We start from the raw sequence: 21,169 nt of genomic DNA on the forward strand, positions 1-21,169 counted from the left end.
GCATTGTTTCCCAAACTTTTACAACCATTTTTGACTTCCCATGAGTACTGATGGAACCTCAAAGAAAAAATTATATTGAAGAATTAAAATACAAAAAAGGAGTATTATTGCATAATTGGTACAAACATACAAAAACAGACGCAAACACAAGCAGCTCATCCAACACCTATCAGTAGCCAGTAAAGTGAAACAACCACTTTGATTGGTTAAGATGGAAGGATAGCTTTTTAAAAAAAAATTTAACACAGCTTAACATCAACCAGAAAACTCAATTTTGGAAACCAAATTAATGGAAAGAAAACAAGAGCAAGTATAAACAGACCTTTTTCAAGTTTGCATGCAATAAATAGTGGAGTACCACATGGATCAGTGCAGCAACTCAGCTATTTAAAATTTATATGAATTACTTAGATGAAGAGTTAGAGTAAGTTTGCTGATGAGAGGGTGAGCTGTGGGAAGAATAGAGGGTGCAAAGAGATGTAGACAGGTTATGCAAGTGAGCAACACAGTGGCAGACTGAGTGTAATAGATAGAATGTGAAGCTTTTCACTTTGGTCGCAAGAATTAAGAAGAATTTTTTTAAAGAAAGGTGGGAAACATGTAAACGTTGACATTCAAAGAGACTTTTGGGTGTGCTCATACAAGGAACAGAATGATAGTATGTAGATGCACCAAACAATTAGGAAGGAAATGACATATTTGCCTTTATTGCAAGGGAACTGGATTACAGGAACAAAGTCTTCACTGTACAAAGATTTCATAAGACCACATCTGGAATACTGTGTGCAGTTTTGGTCTCCACATTTAAGAAAGGATATACTTGCATTGAAGATGGTGCAGCAAAGGTTCATAAAATTGATCCCTGGAATAGGAGTTTGTCTTCAATGATGGGCTGAGTAAATTGGGCTTATAATCTCTGGAATTTAGAAGAGCAAGAGAAAATCTGATTGAAACATGAAAGATTCTGAAGGAGTTTGACATGGGAGAGCAGATTTTACGGACAATTTGGTCTACGGTGGTCCCTATTTCTTGTGTTCAAATCTCTGCACATCTGTAAAGTGTCAAGATGGGGAATGTTTCAAATCTTTTGTCAGAAGAATCATCCTAGCACTGCACTGCTTCAATGAAGTAACTGGATGGAAGTAGAACAATTCTCTTTATAAATTCTAAATTTTTACTAAAAATCTAGCTGACTGATAGCTTCAAAACCTTGACATAGCCCTTAAAAACCTGACGCCTCAAGAACTCTGATCATAAAGCAAACATTGCAAAAATAAGTTGTTACATGGGATTGTTACACAAGTTGTCAAGTAAAAGTCTTTCACTCTTACTGGAGAGAAAAAAATAATAAATCAAAGCCTGAAGAGACAAATCAAATGTTGAAGACAAGAATCTTAGTTGCAGGACAGTCCAGAATATTATGGCTAGTTTTAAGCCAGCTTGTACTTTATGATACATTTTCAGGTCTTATAAAAGGAAAACAATGGAAGACAGGGACAATTAAATTCTCACTGATCTGAAATTTACCTCAACACCTTTCCCAGTTCAGAGATTACTTTTTCCAGACCTAGTCCAGAGAACGCTGAACCACATCCAACCTCACCTTTCAAGCCAATCTATTTCGGCACTCAATTCTTTCCCCTTGACACACATTTTTGGCACTCACCTCCATTTGAGCTATGAACCAATTCTAGCACCCAACTCCCCTCTGGACACAATTTCCACCACTAGTATAGAGCAGCTGAGATCACTGTCATGAAGAACATGGAAAAAGAAAGGTGCTTCAGTCCTGTCTTAATAAGAGTGAGGGAGGAAGGGGAGAGGTAGAGGAGGAAGGATGGTACAGATTTGAGTAGGGGAGCAGTGGGAAAGATCATTTGTTTCAACATAAAAATTTAAAAAGCCAAACACTTCCAGTCAGACAACTGTACTTGAATAGTGATATCAAGAAACTCACGCAGAGAAGGAGTTCAATACAACTGGAAATGGACTGACTGGGTTAGAGTTAATAATCAACATTCTAGTTTAACAGATCTCTGCTCTGTGATGGATCTATGCACTAAAACTGGAAGATATGTTGCACGGTGTCATCTTAACACCTCATCACAGTTGGAGAAAATTTTAGATCCTTATATGCATGAAGCAGTTGGTGCTTTGCAAATGCCTGGCCAAAATGGAATTACAGAAAAGTAGAAAGGAATCAAAAATATGTAATCCTGCTTCTGGTATTGATAAAAGGTTGCCTGCTGTGCTATGCACCAGAGATCAAAAATCTTTACAAAGTTTAAATTTACAAACTGGATTTAAATTTCAATAGAAGAAGCATAGGACAGTAATAAAACAAGCATTGATTAGCATTTGAAAGCTAAAGGTCTTACAGAAATGAGGAGAGTCAGCCCTGTTCTTAGCAGGCATGATCTCAAAGCACAAATGCTGCATCCACCAATAACCTCTTTCATCGTGGCCACTGAATCATAGAACCCTACAGTGGAGAAAGAGGCCCTTTGGCCCATCGAGTCTGCACCGACCACAATCCCACCCAGACCTTACCCCCATATCCCTACATATTTTACCCGCTAATCCCTCTAACCTAAGCATCTCAGGACACTAAGGGGCAATTTTAGCATGGCCAATCAACCGAACCTGCACATCTTTGGACTTTGGGAGGAAACTTGAGAACCCGGAGGAAATCCACACAGACACAAGGAGAATGTGCAAACTCCACACAGGCAGTGACCTGAGCCAGGAATAAAACCCAGGACCCTGGAGCTGTGAAGCAGTAGTGCTAACCACTGTGCTACCGTGCTGCCCCTGAATCCAGGGTCAGAAAGAGACAACTGTCACCATTATAGAAAGCAGATGTTTCTTCTAAGGTTAGGTCTCAGGCACATCATTGAGCAGAGTACATGAAGCTTTACTGTACAGTCCTAGGAGCTCAGTGTGAACATATGAATTAGGCCTCTCAGCCCTTTGAACCTGCTCCACCATTCAATAAGATCATGGGTGATCTGATTGTAACATCTATCCCACATTCCTGCCTACGCCTTGTTGATCAAGAATCTATCCAGCTCTGCCTTAAAAATATTCAAAGAATCTGCTTCCACTGCCTTTTGTGGAAGAGCATTCCAAAGACTCTCAGCCCTCAGAAAAGAATTCTCCTCATTTGTCTTAAATGCGCAACCCCTTATTTTTAAACAAGGGCACCTATTTCTAGACACTCCCACAAGAGTAAACATTTTCTCCACAGCCACCTTGTCAATACCCTCAGGATCATACAGATGCAAATCAAGTCACCTATTTCTCTTCTAAACTCCAGTGGATACAAACCCAACCTCTCCAACTTTTCCTCATAAAGGCAACCCATCCATATTATTCTAGTGAACCTGCATTGAACTGCTTCTAATGCATTTACATCTTTCCTTGAATAAGGATATCAATACTGTATCCAAGACTTTAGCTATTATGATCCCACAAATGTCCTGTATAACTGAAGCAATCTCCCAGTGGCATGGCAGCACAGCCTACTGCTTCACAGCTCCAGGGACCTGGGTTCGATTCCTGGCTTGGGTCACCACTGTGTGTGGAGTTTGCACAATTCTCCTCATGTCTCCTCCCACAGTCCAAAGATGTGTGGGTTAGGTCGATTGGCCATGCTAAAAAAATTGCTTCAGTGTCCTGAGATGCGTAAGTTAGAGGGACTAGTGGGTAAATATGTGGGGGTTTATTACTCTTCCTGCAAAGAAGGACATTTCTCATTTTCCCCACGTTATACTCCATTTGCCAGATTTTTTTTCCCCCCTGCTCACTTCAGGGGCATACAAAGGGATAGGCTATGTCCTCTTCACAATTTACTTTCCTATATATCTTTGTGCCATCAGCAAATTTAGCAACCATACCTTCAATCACTTCATAGAACATAACAGCGCAGTACAGGTCCTTCAGCTCTTGATGTTGCGCTGACCAGTGGAACAAATCTAATGACCTTCTAACCTAATCCAATATTATCCATATGCCTGTCCACTGACCGTTTGAACGCCCTTAAAAGTTGGCAAGTCCACAACTGCTGCAGGCAGGGCATTGCACGCCCTTACTACCCTCTAAGTAAAGAATCTATCTCTGACATCTGTCCTATAATTACCACCCCTCAATTTAAAGCTATGTCCCCTCGCGTTAGCCATCACCATCCGAGGAAAAAGGCTCTCACTGTCCATCCTATCTAACCCTCTGATTATCTTGTATCCCTCAATTAGGTCACCTCTTAACCTTCTTCTCGCTAACAAAAATAACCTCAAGTCCCTCAGCCTTTCCTCGCAAGGCCTTCCCACTATACCAGGCAACATCCTGGTAAACCTCCTCTGCGCCCTTTCCAATGCTTCCACATCTTTCTTATAAATGCAGCGACCAAAACTGTGCGCAATACTCCAAGTGCGGCCGCACCAGAGTTTTGTACAGTTGCAACATGATCTCACGGCTCCGAAATTCAATCCCCCTACCAATAAAAGCTAACACACCGTACGCCGCCTTAACAACCTTATCAACTTGGGTGCCAACTTTCAGGGATCTATGCACATGCACACCGAGATCTCTCTGCTAGTCGACACTACCAAGAGTCCTTCCATTAGCCCTATATTCTGCACTCCTGTTACTCTTACCAAAGTGAATCACCTCACACTTTTCCGCATTAAACTTCATCCAAGTCATTTATATAAATTGTAAAGAGTTGAAAGCCCAGCACTGATCTCCGTGGCAACCACTTTTACATCCTGCTAACAAGAAAAAGATCTATTTATACCAATTTTGTTTCCTGTTAGCTCGCCAATCTTCCATCCATGACAATAAGTTAACCCCTACACCATGAGCTTTTATTTTCCACAGTAACTTTTGATTTGGGACCTTATCAAATGTTTTCTAGAAATCTAAATAGAGTACATCCACCTTTTATTCACAGTACATATGAATCCTGTAGAGGACTTCAACAATTCAAACAAGACTTTTTTTTAAAACAGGTACAGTGTCTTTTAATCAGCAACCACAGGGCTCAGTGTCAGATTTTGGATCTCGCCAGTTTTTGGGTCAGGCAATTCACGTCCAGGGTAATTTGGCCTCTTGCCATATTGTCCCCCCAATCCAAGCCTCCACAGAACCCACTGACAGGGGCTTGGGATAATTCTACCTTCTATACCTGTAATGATAATGGGTCCCCAAAATAAAAAGGGCGGGGGGGGGTGGAAAAGAGTTCTATTCCCCTTCATTATCTTGCAAATTTTTCTAAAAAAAAATCACTAACCTCAATATTGATGACATTGAGCCTAAAGGGCAATGGCTTATTAGCTCTCCTGTCTTGCATTAAAAATATTTGAACAAACTGTCACGATTAAATTTTGATACTGGAAACTTTAAGAGAGAACTGCGTCGAATTTACAACACGGTAACAATGACATTGTTTATATTCCTCATGAGCCTGAAATGTCTAACATGCTCATCTGAAATTGTTCTCACTGCTATGTTAATAGAGCACTAATCTATTTATTTTATATGGCAAAATGTTATGGCCATAAGGAATTCAGATATGCATGTTAAGCCTTCAAACACTAATATTTCACAGCATGTATTTCTGCAGTTTGAAGCCTTGTCCTAATGCAGATTAGCAGTGTAGAAGATCCTTCCTGTTCGCACTGAAATAGGCCATATACCACGGAATGACTCATTTCTAGTTGGACAATATTTGTCTTGTAACAACAGACAGACAAAAAGGAAGAGATTACAGACTTCTGTTTATTCAAAGGCGCAGTTGATTGGAATGCAGAAATCCATCCAAACAAAAATACTCTCAACAGAAAAAAAGGGTCAAGTTCATTTTACGAAATAGTGTTTACACACGAATGCTAATAAAGCATGATCATGTTTTTTTGGAAGAAAAAGGGCTTCAGATGCTAATGAGATTTGTTTTTCTTAAGTTCGATAAATAAACAAATTTTCTTTTACATAAAAAAGGTTTAGACTTTCTAGATGCTTTACTAAGATGAAGCAATGATCAAATGGACTATCTTGGAATAAAAACAGAGTTCAAGAAGTTACTTGTCGGTTATTAAAGTTTCTACCCTTCGGGGGGGGGGGGGGGGGGGGGCGGTGGTGCGGGGGTGGTGTGCTTTGTATGTGCTATGAAAACAGATGTTGTTAACACTTAAAAAGCAGGGCACAACATTTTGTTCTGGAGAATGGAATGGCATTGGAATTACTCCCTTCCTTCTTGGCCAATTATTATTGGACCTTTGCTGGTTGCATTGTTATTTGCTTCATAAATCTGTCCCTTAAACATCAGCAGTTGCAACAGAAGGCTACTTTGGACTATTGCTCCTGCAGCAGTTTCAATATTTACTAGCTGCAGGTTAATGGTTAGTCAGCTTCTCCACATGCAGATCCATGAAGACTCGTTCAATTCAACAGCAATTTTGCTTACAATACTGGGAGTTACTGCAAACAGTAAACTCAGCTATCTTCATTTACACAGGCTTCTCCTTTAGAAAATGACATTAAGTTTTCGCACGCTAAGACAATGAGCGTGCATCAAAAGAGTTTCTTCTCCTTGCTACCTTTGAAACCTTATATGGAATAATAACCAAAGCTGGTACTAAAGTAGATCAAGCACACTGGATGCATTAAAAATCTAGTAGATATTTCACATTGTTTACAGTCCTCAATTTTTACACAACAGGAGGGTCACAGCAAGGGAAATGCAACATTTTCCAACAGATACAGCTGGTGGACAAATTCCAATGCATAGAATTAAATCAGAGTCATTGTAAGACCTTTAGTGCAAAAGGAGGCCATTCAGCCCATCAAGCTCACACTGACAACAAGTCTCCCCAGGCCCTATCCCTATAACCCCATGTATTTACCATGCAAATCCCCCTGACACTAAGGGGCAATTTAGCATGGCCAGTCTACGCAAGCTGCACTTCAGACTGTGGGAGCAAACAGGAGCACTTGGAAGAAACCCACACTGACAAGGGGAGAATGTGCAAACACCACACAGTCACCCAACACCGGAATTGAACCTGGGATCCTGGCATTGTGAAGTGGCAGTGCTAAACATAGCTTCCTGTGTCTCCATTCTAATCAACACTAGAACACATGAGAGAAAAACCAAGCTGGCATAATAAAGCTCAGTGTCTCATTCTGCAGTACGAGTTTTTGGCAATGGTACAGGCATAGAACATAGAACATAGAACATTACAGTGCGGAACAGGCCCTTCGGCCCACAATGTTGCGCCGACCAGTCTTATTTTTTAAAAAAAACATTGACCCACTAATCTAAACCAATCCCTTTTCGTCCATAAACCTATCCACCAATCTCTTAAACGCCCCCAAACTAGGCACATTTACAACTGCAGCAGGCAGGGCATTCCAGTCCCTCACCACCCTCTGGGTAAAGAACCTGCCCCTGACATCCGTCCTATAACTACCCCCCCTTAATTTAAAGCCATGCCCCCTCGTGCTAGATTTCTCCACCCGAGGAAACAGGCTATCACCATCCACCCTATCTAAACCTCTAATCATCTTATATGTTTCTATAAGATCCCCTCTTAGCCGCCTTCTTTCCAGTGAAAACAACCCCAAATCCCTCAGTCTCTCCTCATAGGACCTCCCCTGCATACCAGGCAACATCCTGGTAAACCTCCTCTGCACCCTCTCCAAAGCCTCCACATCCTTCCTATAACGTGGGGACCAGAACTGCACACAGTACTCCAAGTGCGGCCGCACCAGAGTTGTGTACAGTTGCAACATGACGCTGCGACTCCTAAATTCAATCCCCCTACCAATAAACGCCAAGTCACCGTACGCCTTCTTAACAACCTTATCTACTTGATTCCCAACTTTCAGGGATCTATGTACACATACACCTAGATCCCTCTGCTCCTCCACTCTATACAAAGTCCTCCCGTTAGCCCTATACTCAACACATCTGTTATTCCTACCGAAATGGATTACCTCACACTTCTCCGCATTAAACTCCATCCGCCACCTCGCGGCCCAGCTCTGCAACCTGTCCAAGTCACCCTGCAAACTTCGACACCCTTCCTCACAATCTACCACACCTCCAACTTTGGTGTCATCAGCAAACTTACTAATCCACCCAACTATACCCTCATCCAGATCATTAATAAAGATTACAAACAGCAGTGGCCCCAAAACAGATCCCTGAGGCACACCACTCGTAACCGAACTCCATGATGAATAATTACCATCAACCACCACCCTCTGTCTCCTATCTGCTAACCAATTCCTGATCCAAGTACCTAAATTACCACCAATCCCATACATCTGCATTTTCTGCAGAAGCATACCATGGTGAACCTTATCAAACGCCTTACTAAAATCCATATATACCACATCTACTGCCTTACCCCTATCCACCTCTTTGGTCACCTTCTCAAAGAACTCAATAAGGTTAGTAAGGCACGACCTTCCCGCTACAAAACCATGCTGACTATCTCTAATCAATTCATTACTCTCCAAATAACTATAAATCCTATCCCTAATAATTCTTTCTAAAACCTTGCCCACTACAGAAGTAAGACTCACTGGTCTGTAATTCCCAGGGAAGTCTCTGCTCCCCTTCTTAAACAATGGGACAACATTCGCTGTCCTCCAATCTTCCGGTACTATACCAGAGACCAACGACGACCTGAAGATCAGAGCCAGTGGCTCTGCAATCACCTCTCTTGCCTCCCATAGAATCCTAGGGTAAATCCCGTCTGGACCAGGGGACTTATCTATTTTCAACCCATCTAGAATATCCAACACATCCTCTGTATCAACTACAATACTTTCTATTTTACACCCCTTCACCCCAGTGACCTCCTCAGCTACATTCATATCGTCCTGCGTGAACACCGAAGAGAAATAATGGTTCAATGCCTCTCCAATCTCTTCCGGTTCCACACACAACTTCCCTCTACTGTCTGTAACTGGCCCTAATCTTGCCCTAACCAACCTTCTGTTCTTGACATACCTATAGAACGCCTTAGGATTCTCCTTAATCCTATCAGCCAAAGTCATCTCATGCCCTCTTCTAGCCCTACTTAACTCCCTCTTCAACTCCCTCCTAGCCAATCTAAAGCTTTCTACTGCACTACCCGAGCCCTCAAGTCTCATCCGAACATAAGCCTCCTTCTTCTTCCTAACCAACAAATCAACTTTTTTTGTGCACCACGGTTCTCTAGCCCTACCAATTCCTCCTTGCCTGACAGGGACATACCTATCACAGACCCACAGTAGCTGCTCCTTGAAAAAACTCCACATTTCAGACATTCCTAGTCCCTGTAATCTCCTAGTCCAATCAATGCTTCCTAATTCTCTCCTAATGGCCTCATAATTACCCTTCCCCCAGCTAAAACTACTGACCCGAGGTTCATGCCTATCCCTTTCCATCACTAAGGTGAACGTAGCCGAATTGTGGTCACTATCACCAAAAAGCACACCAACTTCCAAGTCTAGCACCTGGTCTGGCTCATTTCCCAGCACCAAGTCCAATATAGCCTCACCTCTAGTTGGCCTATCTACATATTGAGTCAAAAAACCTTCCTGCACACTCTGAACAAAAACTGACCCCTCTAACGAGCTAGAGCTATAGCAATTCCAATCAATGTTAGTAAAGTTAAAATCCCCCATAACAATTACCCTATTACTTTCACTCCTAACCAGGATCGTCTCTGCAATCCTTTCCTCAACCTCTCTAGAACTTTTTGGAGGTCTATAAAAGACTCCCAACAGGGTGACCTCTCCTCTCCTATTTCTAATTTCTGCCCATACTACCTCAACAGACAAGTCCTCATTAAACTTCCTCTCTGACACTGTGATATAGTCCTTGACCAATAATGCTACTCCACCCCCCCTTCTACCTCCTTCTCTACTCCGACTAAAGCACTTGTACCCCGGCACCTGCAACATCCATTCCTGACCCTGCTCTATCCACGTCTCTGAAATGGCCACAACATCAAAGTCCCAGGTACTGGTCCACGCTGCAAGTTCATCCACTTTATTGCGAATACTCCTCGCGTTAAAGTATATACATTTCAAACCTCGCTCCGCCCCACCCCCACAATGCCGTGCAATGCCGTCCCCTTCTATGCCCCCCTCACTTTCACCCCCTCTACCCAGGATCCCACCCCCCCTCTGAATCAGTTTAAACCACTCCGCATAGCCTTCACAAATTTACCCCCCAGGATATTTGTTCCCCTCTGGTTCAGATGTATACCATCACTCTTATAGAGATCCCATCTTCCCCAGAATGAGCCCCAATTGCTCAAGTAATTAAACCCCTCCCTCCTGCACCATCCCCTCAGCCACAAGTTCAAACTTTCCCTCTCCCTATTCCTCTCTAAACTATCCCGTGGCACAGGCAAGAGTCCAGAGATAACCACTCTGTTTGACTTGGCCTTTAGTTTCCATCCCAACTCCATGAAACTCTGCTTAATATCCCCTTCCCTTAGCCTCCCTATGTCATGTGTCCCCACATGAATTATAACTTGGGGTTGATCACCCTCTCCCCTAAGAGTCTTGAATATCCTCTCTGACACATCCCGGACCCCAGCCCCTGGTAGGCAACACATGACCTTCTGGCAAATGGAATTTAATGTTGGCAAGTGTGAGGTGGTCCACTTTGGTAGGAATAATGGTAGGAAGGATTATTACTTACGTGGCGAAAAACTGCAGCAGGCGACGGTGCAGAGTGACCTCAGGGTCCTTGTGCATGAGTCGCAAAAACCCAGCTTGCAGGTGCAGCAGGCGGTCAGGAAGGCGAATGGGGTGCTGGCCTTCATAGCGAGGGGGATTGAATATAAAAGTAGGGAGGTCTTGCTGCAGCTGTATAGGGCATTGGTGAGGCCGCAGCTGGAGTACTGTGTGCAGTTTTTGGCACCGTACTTACGCAAGGATATTTTGGCCTTGGAGGGAGTGCAGAGGAGGTTTACTAGGCTGATATCGGAGTTGAGGGGGTTGAGCTATGAGGAGAGGCTGAATAAACTGGGCTTGTACTCGTTAGAGTTTAGAAGAATGAGGGGAGATCTCATTGAGACGTATAAGATGATGAATGGGATGGATAGGATAGAGGTGGAGAGACTCTTCCCGCTCAGAAAGGACAGTAGGACTAGGGGGCACAGCCTCAAGATAAAGGGGGGGCGGTTTAGAACAGAGTTGAGGAAGAACTTCTTCACTCAAAGGGTGGTGAATCTCTGGAATTCTCTGCCCGTTGAAGTGGTGGAGGCTACCTTGCTAAATATTTTTAAGACGCGGGTTGATGGGTTTTTGATAAGAGAGGGGATTAAGGGTTATGGGGAGAGGGCGGGAATGTGGAACTGAGCCACGACAGATCAGCCATGATCTTATTGAATGGCGGGGCAGGCTCAAAGGGCTAGATGGCCTACTCCTGCTCCTATTTCTTATGTTCTTATGATATAGCAGCAGGGACCTGGGTTCAATTCTGGCTTTGGGTTACTGTCGGCGTGAGTGACCTCTGGTTCACACACACACACACACACACACACACACACACACACACACACACACACACACACACACACACACACACACACACACACACACACACACACCAGTCCAAAAGATGCACAGGTTAGGTTGATTGGCTATGCTAAATTGACTTAGTATCAGGGGATTAGGAGGGCAAATGTGTGGGGTTATGGGAATAGGACCTAGGTGGGATTGTCGTCAGTGCAGGCTTGATGGGTCAAATCGCCTCCTTCTGTACTGTAGATTCTATGGTAACACCCATCAAGTGACAACAATTGGGATAGCCAATTAATTGGAGCTACAGTGCTGAGATCCAAGTACAGATTGGCTTTGAACACTGCAAGTATAATGTCTGCTCACAGGATTTCCAGTTCTTTCGTGTGATCAGCCCTTCAAAAAGTTTATCTTCATTATCATCTTAAATGCTTGCATGAATGCACGGTAGAATTGAACAGGCTCTGAAATCCTTTCCTGGAATAGGAGTTCCAATAGAATACCGCTTGTGAAAAATTCTGTTCTGCCACCCCAAATCATCAAATTTGACAGAAATGGCCATAGCAAATATACCAGAGCAATGTTTCATAATGGTTATCTGTACATTCAAAAACTGACTCCGCTATTTGTTTTCTTCACGACAGAAAACTTTGCCCTAACCTGTCCTGTAGGTTTTGGATTTGCTCTTGTACAAGGTCATGAGCTATGTTTTAGTTATATAGGTGCCTTCCCGTGTGTAAAGAAAATAGAGTTACTCAAATTTCAGATGCCGGGTATTTGGTCAGAACTGGCTGTTAAGTGGGTGCCATTAAAACAAAACAATGAATCATAATTCACATAATAAACCTTTAACCCTGGCTGGAATTCTCCAGCTGCTCATACCAATGGGATTCTCTCGTCTCGCCAGTAGCACACACCTGCCAGTGGGTTTCCTGATGGCGAGGGGTGGCTTCAATGTGAAATCCCATTGACAGCTGTGGGATTAGAGAATCCCGCCGCCTGCAAACAGTGAGCCACCTCTCACCACCGAGAAACCCACAGCTAGGAGGCCAGGTAATTCCACCCCATCTTAGAAATGGGCTAAGATAATCGATATGATAGACCAACAAGCCATCAGTTTAGTTCCCATATATTGTATATGGTCACATTTACGCTTTCCCTTGTTCTCCTATGTTTCAAACCATTTTTAAATCTGAGATACGTTCTTATTGACACAATTACTTCTCCAGGGTCAAAACTATAAATTTAAAACAGTTCAACTATAGTACTAGACAATTTAGTTGTATGGCCACTTTAACTGATATTTTGTACTGTTCTATACCCAGCAAGCGTTACTAACAAAATGGCAACTTAACAATGCCATGCTACTTGTACAAGTTGAGACTAACATTTGACCATTCAGACCAATCTGAAGCAAATCCAAATACCATTCTAATCTCCTTCCTCTGATGTGGGGACCCAAAGCCAAATTTAGCACATCAACTACTGACTTAGCTGAGATCAACTAAATTCAGATGGAGTAAGAATCCAACCATAGAAAAGGTTACAGCACAGAAAGAGGCCAATTGTCCTATCATGCCAATGCCAGCCTGAGAACATACAGGTATCCTTTCTAACCCCACCTTCCTGCACCCAGCCCATAATGCTGCAGCTTACAGCACTAGGTGCAGATCCAGGTACCTTTAAAAGAGCTTTGTCTCTCTTCCTCCATGAGGAACTCAAGCGGTGCATTCCAGACATGTCCCCTCTACATCTTCTGCCATTTATCTTGATTCTATGTTTCCTGGTTCTAGAATTCTCCACCAAGGGAAATGATTTAATCCTGTCTACACTCTCTCTTATAATTTTGTATCTTTTGTATTTTTGTAGATGACTCTATCAAGTCATCCCACATCCTTCTTTGTTCCAAGGAAAATAACCGCAATCTATCCAATTCCTCCTTGTGGCTACACTCCTCTAGCCCTGACAACATTCTTGTAAACCTCCTGGGCACTCTCTCTCCACAGCAATTGTGTTCTTCCTGAAAGGTGGTGACCAGAACTGCACACTACTCCATTGTAGTCTCACCAGCGTTTTATACAATTCCAACATTATATCTTACTTTCATATCCTACATCTGTCAGTGAAGGAGAACATTCCATATACCTTCTTTACAATCTTGTCCACTTGAACTGCTGCCTGTAGGGACCTGTGAACTTGTATGCCAAGATCTCTCACTTCATCTACTCCTCAATTATATTTCCATTCATGGTGTACTCCCGATAACTGTTTGACCTCCCTAAATGCATGATTTCACACTTTGTTAAAATTCATCTGCCACTTTACCAACCCATCTATATTGTTGGAGATTATAACCATCTGCTACATTATCCACTACTTGACCATTCTGTGTTGCCTGAAAATTTCCTAATCATGCCCCCCCCATGTTCACTTCCAAAGTGTTAATATATAACAAACAGTAAGAGTCCCAACAATGAGCCCTGTGGATCATCACTTGAAACAATTTTTCATTTGCAAAGGCATCCAGTGACCATTACCCTTTGTTGTTTCCTGTTACTAAAACATTTTTTTAATCCAGTTTGCCACATTACTCTATATCCCATGGACTCTTACTTTTTAACTAATCGACCATGTGGGACCTTGTCAAACACCTTGCTAAAATCCATGTACACAACATCCACTGCACTAACTTCATCAACCCTTCTTGTCACTTCCTCAATTCAATCAAATTGGAGGCAAGGCCTTCCTTTAACAAATTCATGCTGACCAGCCCTGACTGGTCCATGCCTTTCTACATGACAGTTAATCCCATCACAGGATTGATTTTACTAATTTGCCCACCACCAATGTAAGACTCACTATTTATCTCTATCCTGTTCCATGGTAATGCTAAATATAACTGACTTGTGATCACTATCCCCAATATGGTTGCCAACTATCATTTCACCCACTTGCCTTTCTTTATTCCCCAAGACGAGATTTAGAATTGCATTTCCTCTCATTGGCTTTAATCACTAATTGGTTGAAAAGAATTTCCTGGACACACTGAATTTTTCTCCCTCAGTGTCCCTTATATTGTTTGAATCCCAGTTGATATTGGGATAGTTAAAGTCTCCTACTGTCATTGCCCTCTTGTTCTTACAGGCAAAAATTTGCCTACATACTTGTTCTGTTATCCCCCTTTCAGCATTTGCGGGTCTGTGGTATACTCCCAAAAGTGTAATTGCCCTTTTTTATTTTTAAGCTCAATCCATAAAGCCTCATTTTTTGATCTGTTTAGTCTATCATGTTTTCTCACAACTGGAACTGATTCTTTAACCATTAGTGCTACTCTCCCTCATTTTTTATCTCCCACTCTATATTTGAAGACTCTCCAATCAGGGATGTTGAGATGCTGATCTTGCCTCTCCTTCAGCCTAGTTTCCGTTATGATAATGACATCCTGCTGCTATTTGTCTACCTGTACCCTCAATTCATCTACCTTGCTTATAATACTCCCTGTCAATTCCCCTTGCCAAACACTAAGCTACACTACATTTTCCACATCATTAGCTAGTATTCTATTTTCTCCATTTTCCTAATCTGAGTCTGACCTCTCTGATCCCACTCCTGGGATTCCATCCCCCGCCACACTATTTTAAATATTCTGCAAAAGAACAAGCAAAACCCTCTGCAACAACATAAATTTCAGCTCATCCAGTGCAGCCCATCGAGTTTGTACACATCCCACCTTCCCCAGAACCTGTCCCAGTGCCTCAAAAATCTGAATCCCTCCCAGCTACACCATCACTAACCACACGTTTATTTGGTCCATCCTCTTATTCCTGCTCTTGCTAGTGTAGCACTGTTAGTAATCCTGAGGTAACTACATTTGAGATCCTACATTTTAACGTCACCTAACTTCCTACACTCAACTTGCAGGTCCTCATCCTTTAGTTTACCTGTGTCATTGGTACCAACGTGTACCTCAACCACTGGCTGTTCACAACCCTCCGTAGAGAACGCCCTGCAGCTGCTCTGTGACATCCTGGACTCTGACTCCAAGGATGGAATATACCATCCTCGATTCACGGTTGCAACCACAGAAGCATGTGTCTACGCCCCTTATTAAATCCCTTACTACTGTTGCCCTGGCAAACCTGGGACCTTTTAGGAGGATGCATTACTCACTACATGAAAAGTTAGTGAGAATCTTGATCAAACTTTTAACATTCTCCTTCCTCCCCAAAAGTGGCAAGTGAAGACGCATGTGCACAAGAAGAGGTCATAGACCTGAAATATCAACACCGCTTCTCTCAGTGCAGTATTACCAGCACTTTGTTTTATTTCCATTTTCCAGCATCTGCAGTAGTTTGCTTTTATATCCATACAATTTAAGACAATTTGATGTCACACAGTGGGTGAGCATTTAGTGGAGCCAGAAGCTACAACGTTAAGCCACATCACAATATTTTAATTAATTCAAATTCATGGAAACCAGGTTCACGCCCAGTCTGCGATTGGTAGCAGGGAAGATGTCAAACCAAGATCTCTTCACCACAAGTCCAGTTATGGTTCTCGTGAGATTCAGTGGCCATAATGGGATTTGCACCTGAAGCAAATGGGCCCACAAAACCACGCCTCTTAGTCTCTACGCTACTGATTTCGACACTGGCAACATGGTCAAGTTTCCTTTTCTCATTTGGATGTATTCAATCCAATTAAAACATGACAAAATGATATGTATGGTCTAGAGCAAATATTCCATTTTGGAATAATAATGCCCATGAGAAGCATATTTAATACAAAGAAAAACACAACACTTGACTTTCACATGCATCAACTGGAACATAAGCTAATTATGTTTGGAAAACTGTATTCGAGTTCCTTTTTGATGGTTATCATTCTTGATACAGTTGTGTGACTTATAAGTGGCTGGCTGTAGCCAGAAGTACTTGTTCCTTTCATCAGTTCAATCTCCAGCAGCAAACATTTTAAAAATGTGACCAGCACTATTTTCTTAAGAAATCACACCAACAAATGGTGATCTGATGCACAAAATAAAAATTAGCACAATCCAAGCAGAACAAATATCTTTTAATTTTCACTGATGCACAATTTGTCTTTGAAAATACTGCCGCATGCAACATCATTGTACACACTCATGTCTACTCATCAACAGGGTTTAAAAAGCAAAAATTGCTATTACCTCAAGTTAGCTGCACATCATTGTGTAAACTGCATAATAGAGGTGAGGAAGAGACATGGCGACAGTCTGCTAGATCGTACACTAAAGCAATTCAAATCAGTGCATTTAAAAAATACCAAAAGCCTATGATTTTGAACAGGACTTCTTGGTTTCATATTTTAACAGTAGAATTTCAGAAGTATGCTTTAAAACTGTGCCACAGAACTAAAGTATTTGCCTCTCTGGGTTTTGTTTTACATTAAAATTTTGATTTGTTCCAGTCCCAGGTAAAAACCCTGCACTTGAATGACATAGAAAGATGTTTGTTTTTGCCAGACACACACACTTCCGAAGTCTTATATCACGCACAGGAGGTGAGAACCAAAAACTCTCAATTTCTGAAATCAGCCTGCAGTACAGTTAACAAAACATGTGTACTTCTTTGCCTGTTCCTTTCACTCCTGATCCAATATCTGTTACTGCATTCCATATCAGCTTTCCATTCTACTTGGTCCATCTTCCTATTCCAGACCCAGACTTTCACTTTGCCTGTGCAGAGCTGAATTCCAAATATAGCTACAATCTGCATGTATAGTAGGATTGGCAAGGTCACAACTCACAAACACAGAATGGGTCAATTCATGCTTGGAATGTTTGTGTATTGGATTTTATTTTCTTATCTAACATGATCATATCCATGAAAGTATGGAAAAATGCTTCAGCTGTCAAATTATACATCTCTGTACTTATTGTAGCCATGTCTCCTCTCCTCTGTATGAATCAAAAAGTTTGAGGAACATTTAAAACATTTTTAAATTTGGTTTTGGGCAAAATCAAGGCCCTGGACTTCAACTTGTATTCCTCCCATCCAATTAACTATTCGTTGTCTCAACAACGCCTAAACCTTCCACTTCTGCAACCCCACTCTCCCAAATTCTCCAAACTTGCAACCTATCCAAGTGAATCCTTCTGCCCATCACTTGCAATTTGATAGGAACTCGGCCAGTTATATTTTTTGTTTAGAAAGAAGCTACCTCAAATGTACAATAAGCCGTCTTAAATCATATTATGCAGCCTTTCATGACACTGTAGTACACTCCAGCATTATTCCATGACTTGAGATAAATGCTGCAATTCCTCCTTGCCAATCCCAAAGAACCAGATTTTGTGCCATGTTTTGTGTCAAAATCTCTTGCACATATGTAGAAAACTGCCTGCAGATCCCTTTAACATAGTTATGACATTTGGATAGAAAACACCCACAAGGCTTTTTTCCGTTCCCTTCCCAACTGAATTAACTTTGTTAAACTTCTAAAGAATCTGATACTTTTGGAAAAACAACATATGGTTTTACTCAGGAATTCCTACATTCCAATATGGACTGCTTTATATTATCAAGTCAGTTTTCCAATAAAATTAAGCCTGTTCTTCTGCGTATTTCAAAATGGTCAAGGACAACAAGGATTTTGTTCGAAAGCTGGTTAGCTGCTGTTTGGTTTGATAGGGACAAATCATGTTGTCAGAAATGTTACGAGTTAGGTTTCACTCTGCTGTTATACTGCAGTTATTGATCTCAGGTCAACAACCTCAGTTTCAATTTGTAGCTACAGCACCTTATTTATACAGCAACTGGGATGGCCAAGTGTGTGTGTGTGAGAGTGAGAGAGAGTGTGAGAGAGATAGAGTGAGAGTGAGAGAGTGTGAGAGAGATAGAGTGAGAGAAAAAAAAACGCTGTGTAAAATGATCCTCTTAACATCTGAAGCTCAATCAAGTGCATTGAATCAGACAATAACAACATTTAAAATAAAAATTTTGAAAGTTTCAACTGACTGTAGAATCCCAACAGTGCAGAGAGGGGACATTCGGCCCATCAAGTATGCATCAAATTGTCCAGAGGATCCCACCCAGGCTTCCCCTCTGCCCTATTCCTGTAACCCACACATTTTACCATCGCAAATTCACCTAACCTGCACATTTTTAGACTACGGGAGGATACCAGAGCACTGAGAAAACCTACGTAGGCATGGGGAGAATATATAACCTCCACACAGAGTCATCCAAGGCCAGGATTGAACTCTGATTCCTGGCGCTAAAAGGCAGCAGCGTTAACCACTCTGCCACATAAGTGACTGAATATTTTACAAACCAGATGTGACATCACACTGGAGCAACACACCCAAGTGGTGCACAATGGCCTCTTCCAGTGGGTCACATTGAAAACCAAATCCAAACTACACTGTAGCAATGCTCAAGTTGCAGTCATTCTGCAGAATTTCAAGACCTTATCATCACTTTTAATTATTTGTATTTGAAAACTACAACCAACTTGCTTCCGATCCAGTTTGTACAAAATTATCAGTGTTCCCAAGAACAGACACAGGAATGTGAAAAGGCCACCTCATTGCATCAAGCCAGTACCTTTCATCGACAATGGGCAAAATCCTCTGAACTTGTCTGTGGCTGAGATTCTCCCGGTACCACTGCAGTGAATGGGGTTTTGGCTGAGCGCCAATTTCTCCGTTCTCATTGGCAGCAGGGTGGGAAGGGATGAGATTGGAGAATTCTGCCTGACAGTCTGTTCTGCCATGGATCTTTTTCAATCTGGTTCATCTCAAAGAATATCTACAGCAGCACTTTTCCTCACTCCCTCCTGGTTGTTTTGAAGAGGACTATCAAGCTGAATTAGCTTTCTAATCAGATAATCAAGAATCTGAGCAGGACAATTCCACGTGCACAAAAGCTCAGAACATGATGTTCCATCTCGATTTATATTTATAATCGTCACCCTAATAAGCACTAATTAACTGCTCTAGTCAAATCTATTCACATAAACCACATTCAGCTTTTTGTTTCAATTTTGCTTTAGCCTAGTTTATGTTGTTCAGCTCTATTTATTATCCAAAGTTAATAAACCTACTTACACCTACATCTGCCATTCCTCTTAGCAGTTGAAGTCTGAATCATGCACTTGAATTGCTCACTGTTGTGCAGTTGGCCTTTTATTTCATCAGCTTTTATTTGCTCAATAAATTACATTTCTATAAAAAAGATTCATAATACTATTATTTGGGAATACAGCTGACCTTAATATTGTCAAAAATACAAAGCAACCTCAATATATGCTGACAGCAGCCCACATCCCAGTTATCAACTCAGGGATGGAAACATTGTCAATTTTACAGAAGATAACAACCAGACAGCACTTCGCAATGCAAAATCAAGTCCATTTGTTCATCTCGCTGCCATCGCACAGCTTCCTGCAAGTTGCCTCCATGTGTCTTACAGCTATTTGATGATGTTGAACCATTATGAAGAATTCATCCTCCTGAAACATATGAGCAGCGAGGAAGTATCTTTCTTCAGCTCATATGGGTTTCGTATTTAGCGTTCTGGCCAATGCTGTGTCTTGTTCGAACAAAAACAACTTTGAAATGACAAACCAGGTTCAAGTTCCGCAGTACAGCCACTTGGACAAGAACAAGACAGCACTTAGTGAAAAAAGTCTGAAAGTATTCGGTATCATTGTTTAAAAAAAAAGACCCAAAAGGATCAGATATGACTTTACAGGTATAGACAAGTCTGCTGCCAAGCCAGAAACAAAATTCTGGCCTCAGCACCTGCAGCTGAGATGCAAAAGCCAGACTGTATCTACAATGATAGAATCACTACAAGAAAAGACATTCACACGGTAGAGCATCAGCCCTACAAGTTGATGCGCCAAGCACAAGTCACTTTGAAATCCATCTACACCAGTGCCCTTTAATATTTTCCACATCCTAGTAAACCCTCAAAAGTGTAAGGATTCAGAAAATACTTCATGCTTAAATGATAAACAGGTTGTCTACTAAATATTTTTCCTATCCACAGTCGAAAGATAAACATAGCTTCCACGACATGGTAACTTATTTTACTGCAGTCTATTGTGGAAAAGTTGTTCTTACATCAGCATAGAGCAAAAAAAACCGCCAAGAACAACTGTTTAAAAACACTGCACTTAGAGCAGCAGTAAAACTGACCTTAAAGTTAATGTGAACTGGCAAAATTCTATTTTCATGTGCAAGAAATAATCCAACACATTTGGCTGTAGTTCACTATATTCAAGAATTTGAAACTGAAGACTAGACACAAAGCAGCAAATGTGAACTTAAGAAATAGAAATGATAATTACAAAGTATTGCTTTGCTGTGAGGAAGCTTCTCTTGTACAACTGGGAAAGTATTTTTAAGCAGTCATTTAACTATCCGAATGTTTGAAAACCTGAATAAAATGGACAAACATGAATATTGTGGTATTGTGCATTATTTTGAGAAATAATCAAGAAATTAATAATGCATGCAAAAACACTTTACTCTCCAGAATATGGTTGTGTGCTTCTAATTCCATCTAAATGTAGAATCTAATCACTCAACACCACAGTACAATGCATTAGCATGGTTCTGTAAACTAAGTAACCTCAGTGACAGTATATCCCTCAT

The 21,169-nt window shown here is 41.6% G+C and overlaps 1 protein-coding gene across 3 annotated transcripts in view; it reads right to left on the bottom strand.

The window, feature by feature from the left end:
- LOC145355420 (plexin-B2-like) overlaps positions 1-21,169 on the bottom strand; it is a 253,321-nt gene that overhangs the window by 164,238 nt on the left and 67,914 nt on the right. The window lies entirely within an intron of this gene.

This window comes from Carcharhinus amblyrhynchos, chromosome 19, assembly GCF_965287045.1.
Source record: "Carcharhinus amblyrhynchos chromosome 19, sCarAmb.v2.hapA, whole genome shotgun sequence".
NCBI lineage: Eukaryota > Metazoa > Chordata > Chondrichthyes > Carcharhiniformes > Carcharhinidae > Carcharhinus > Carcharhinus amblyrhynchos.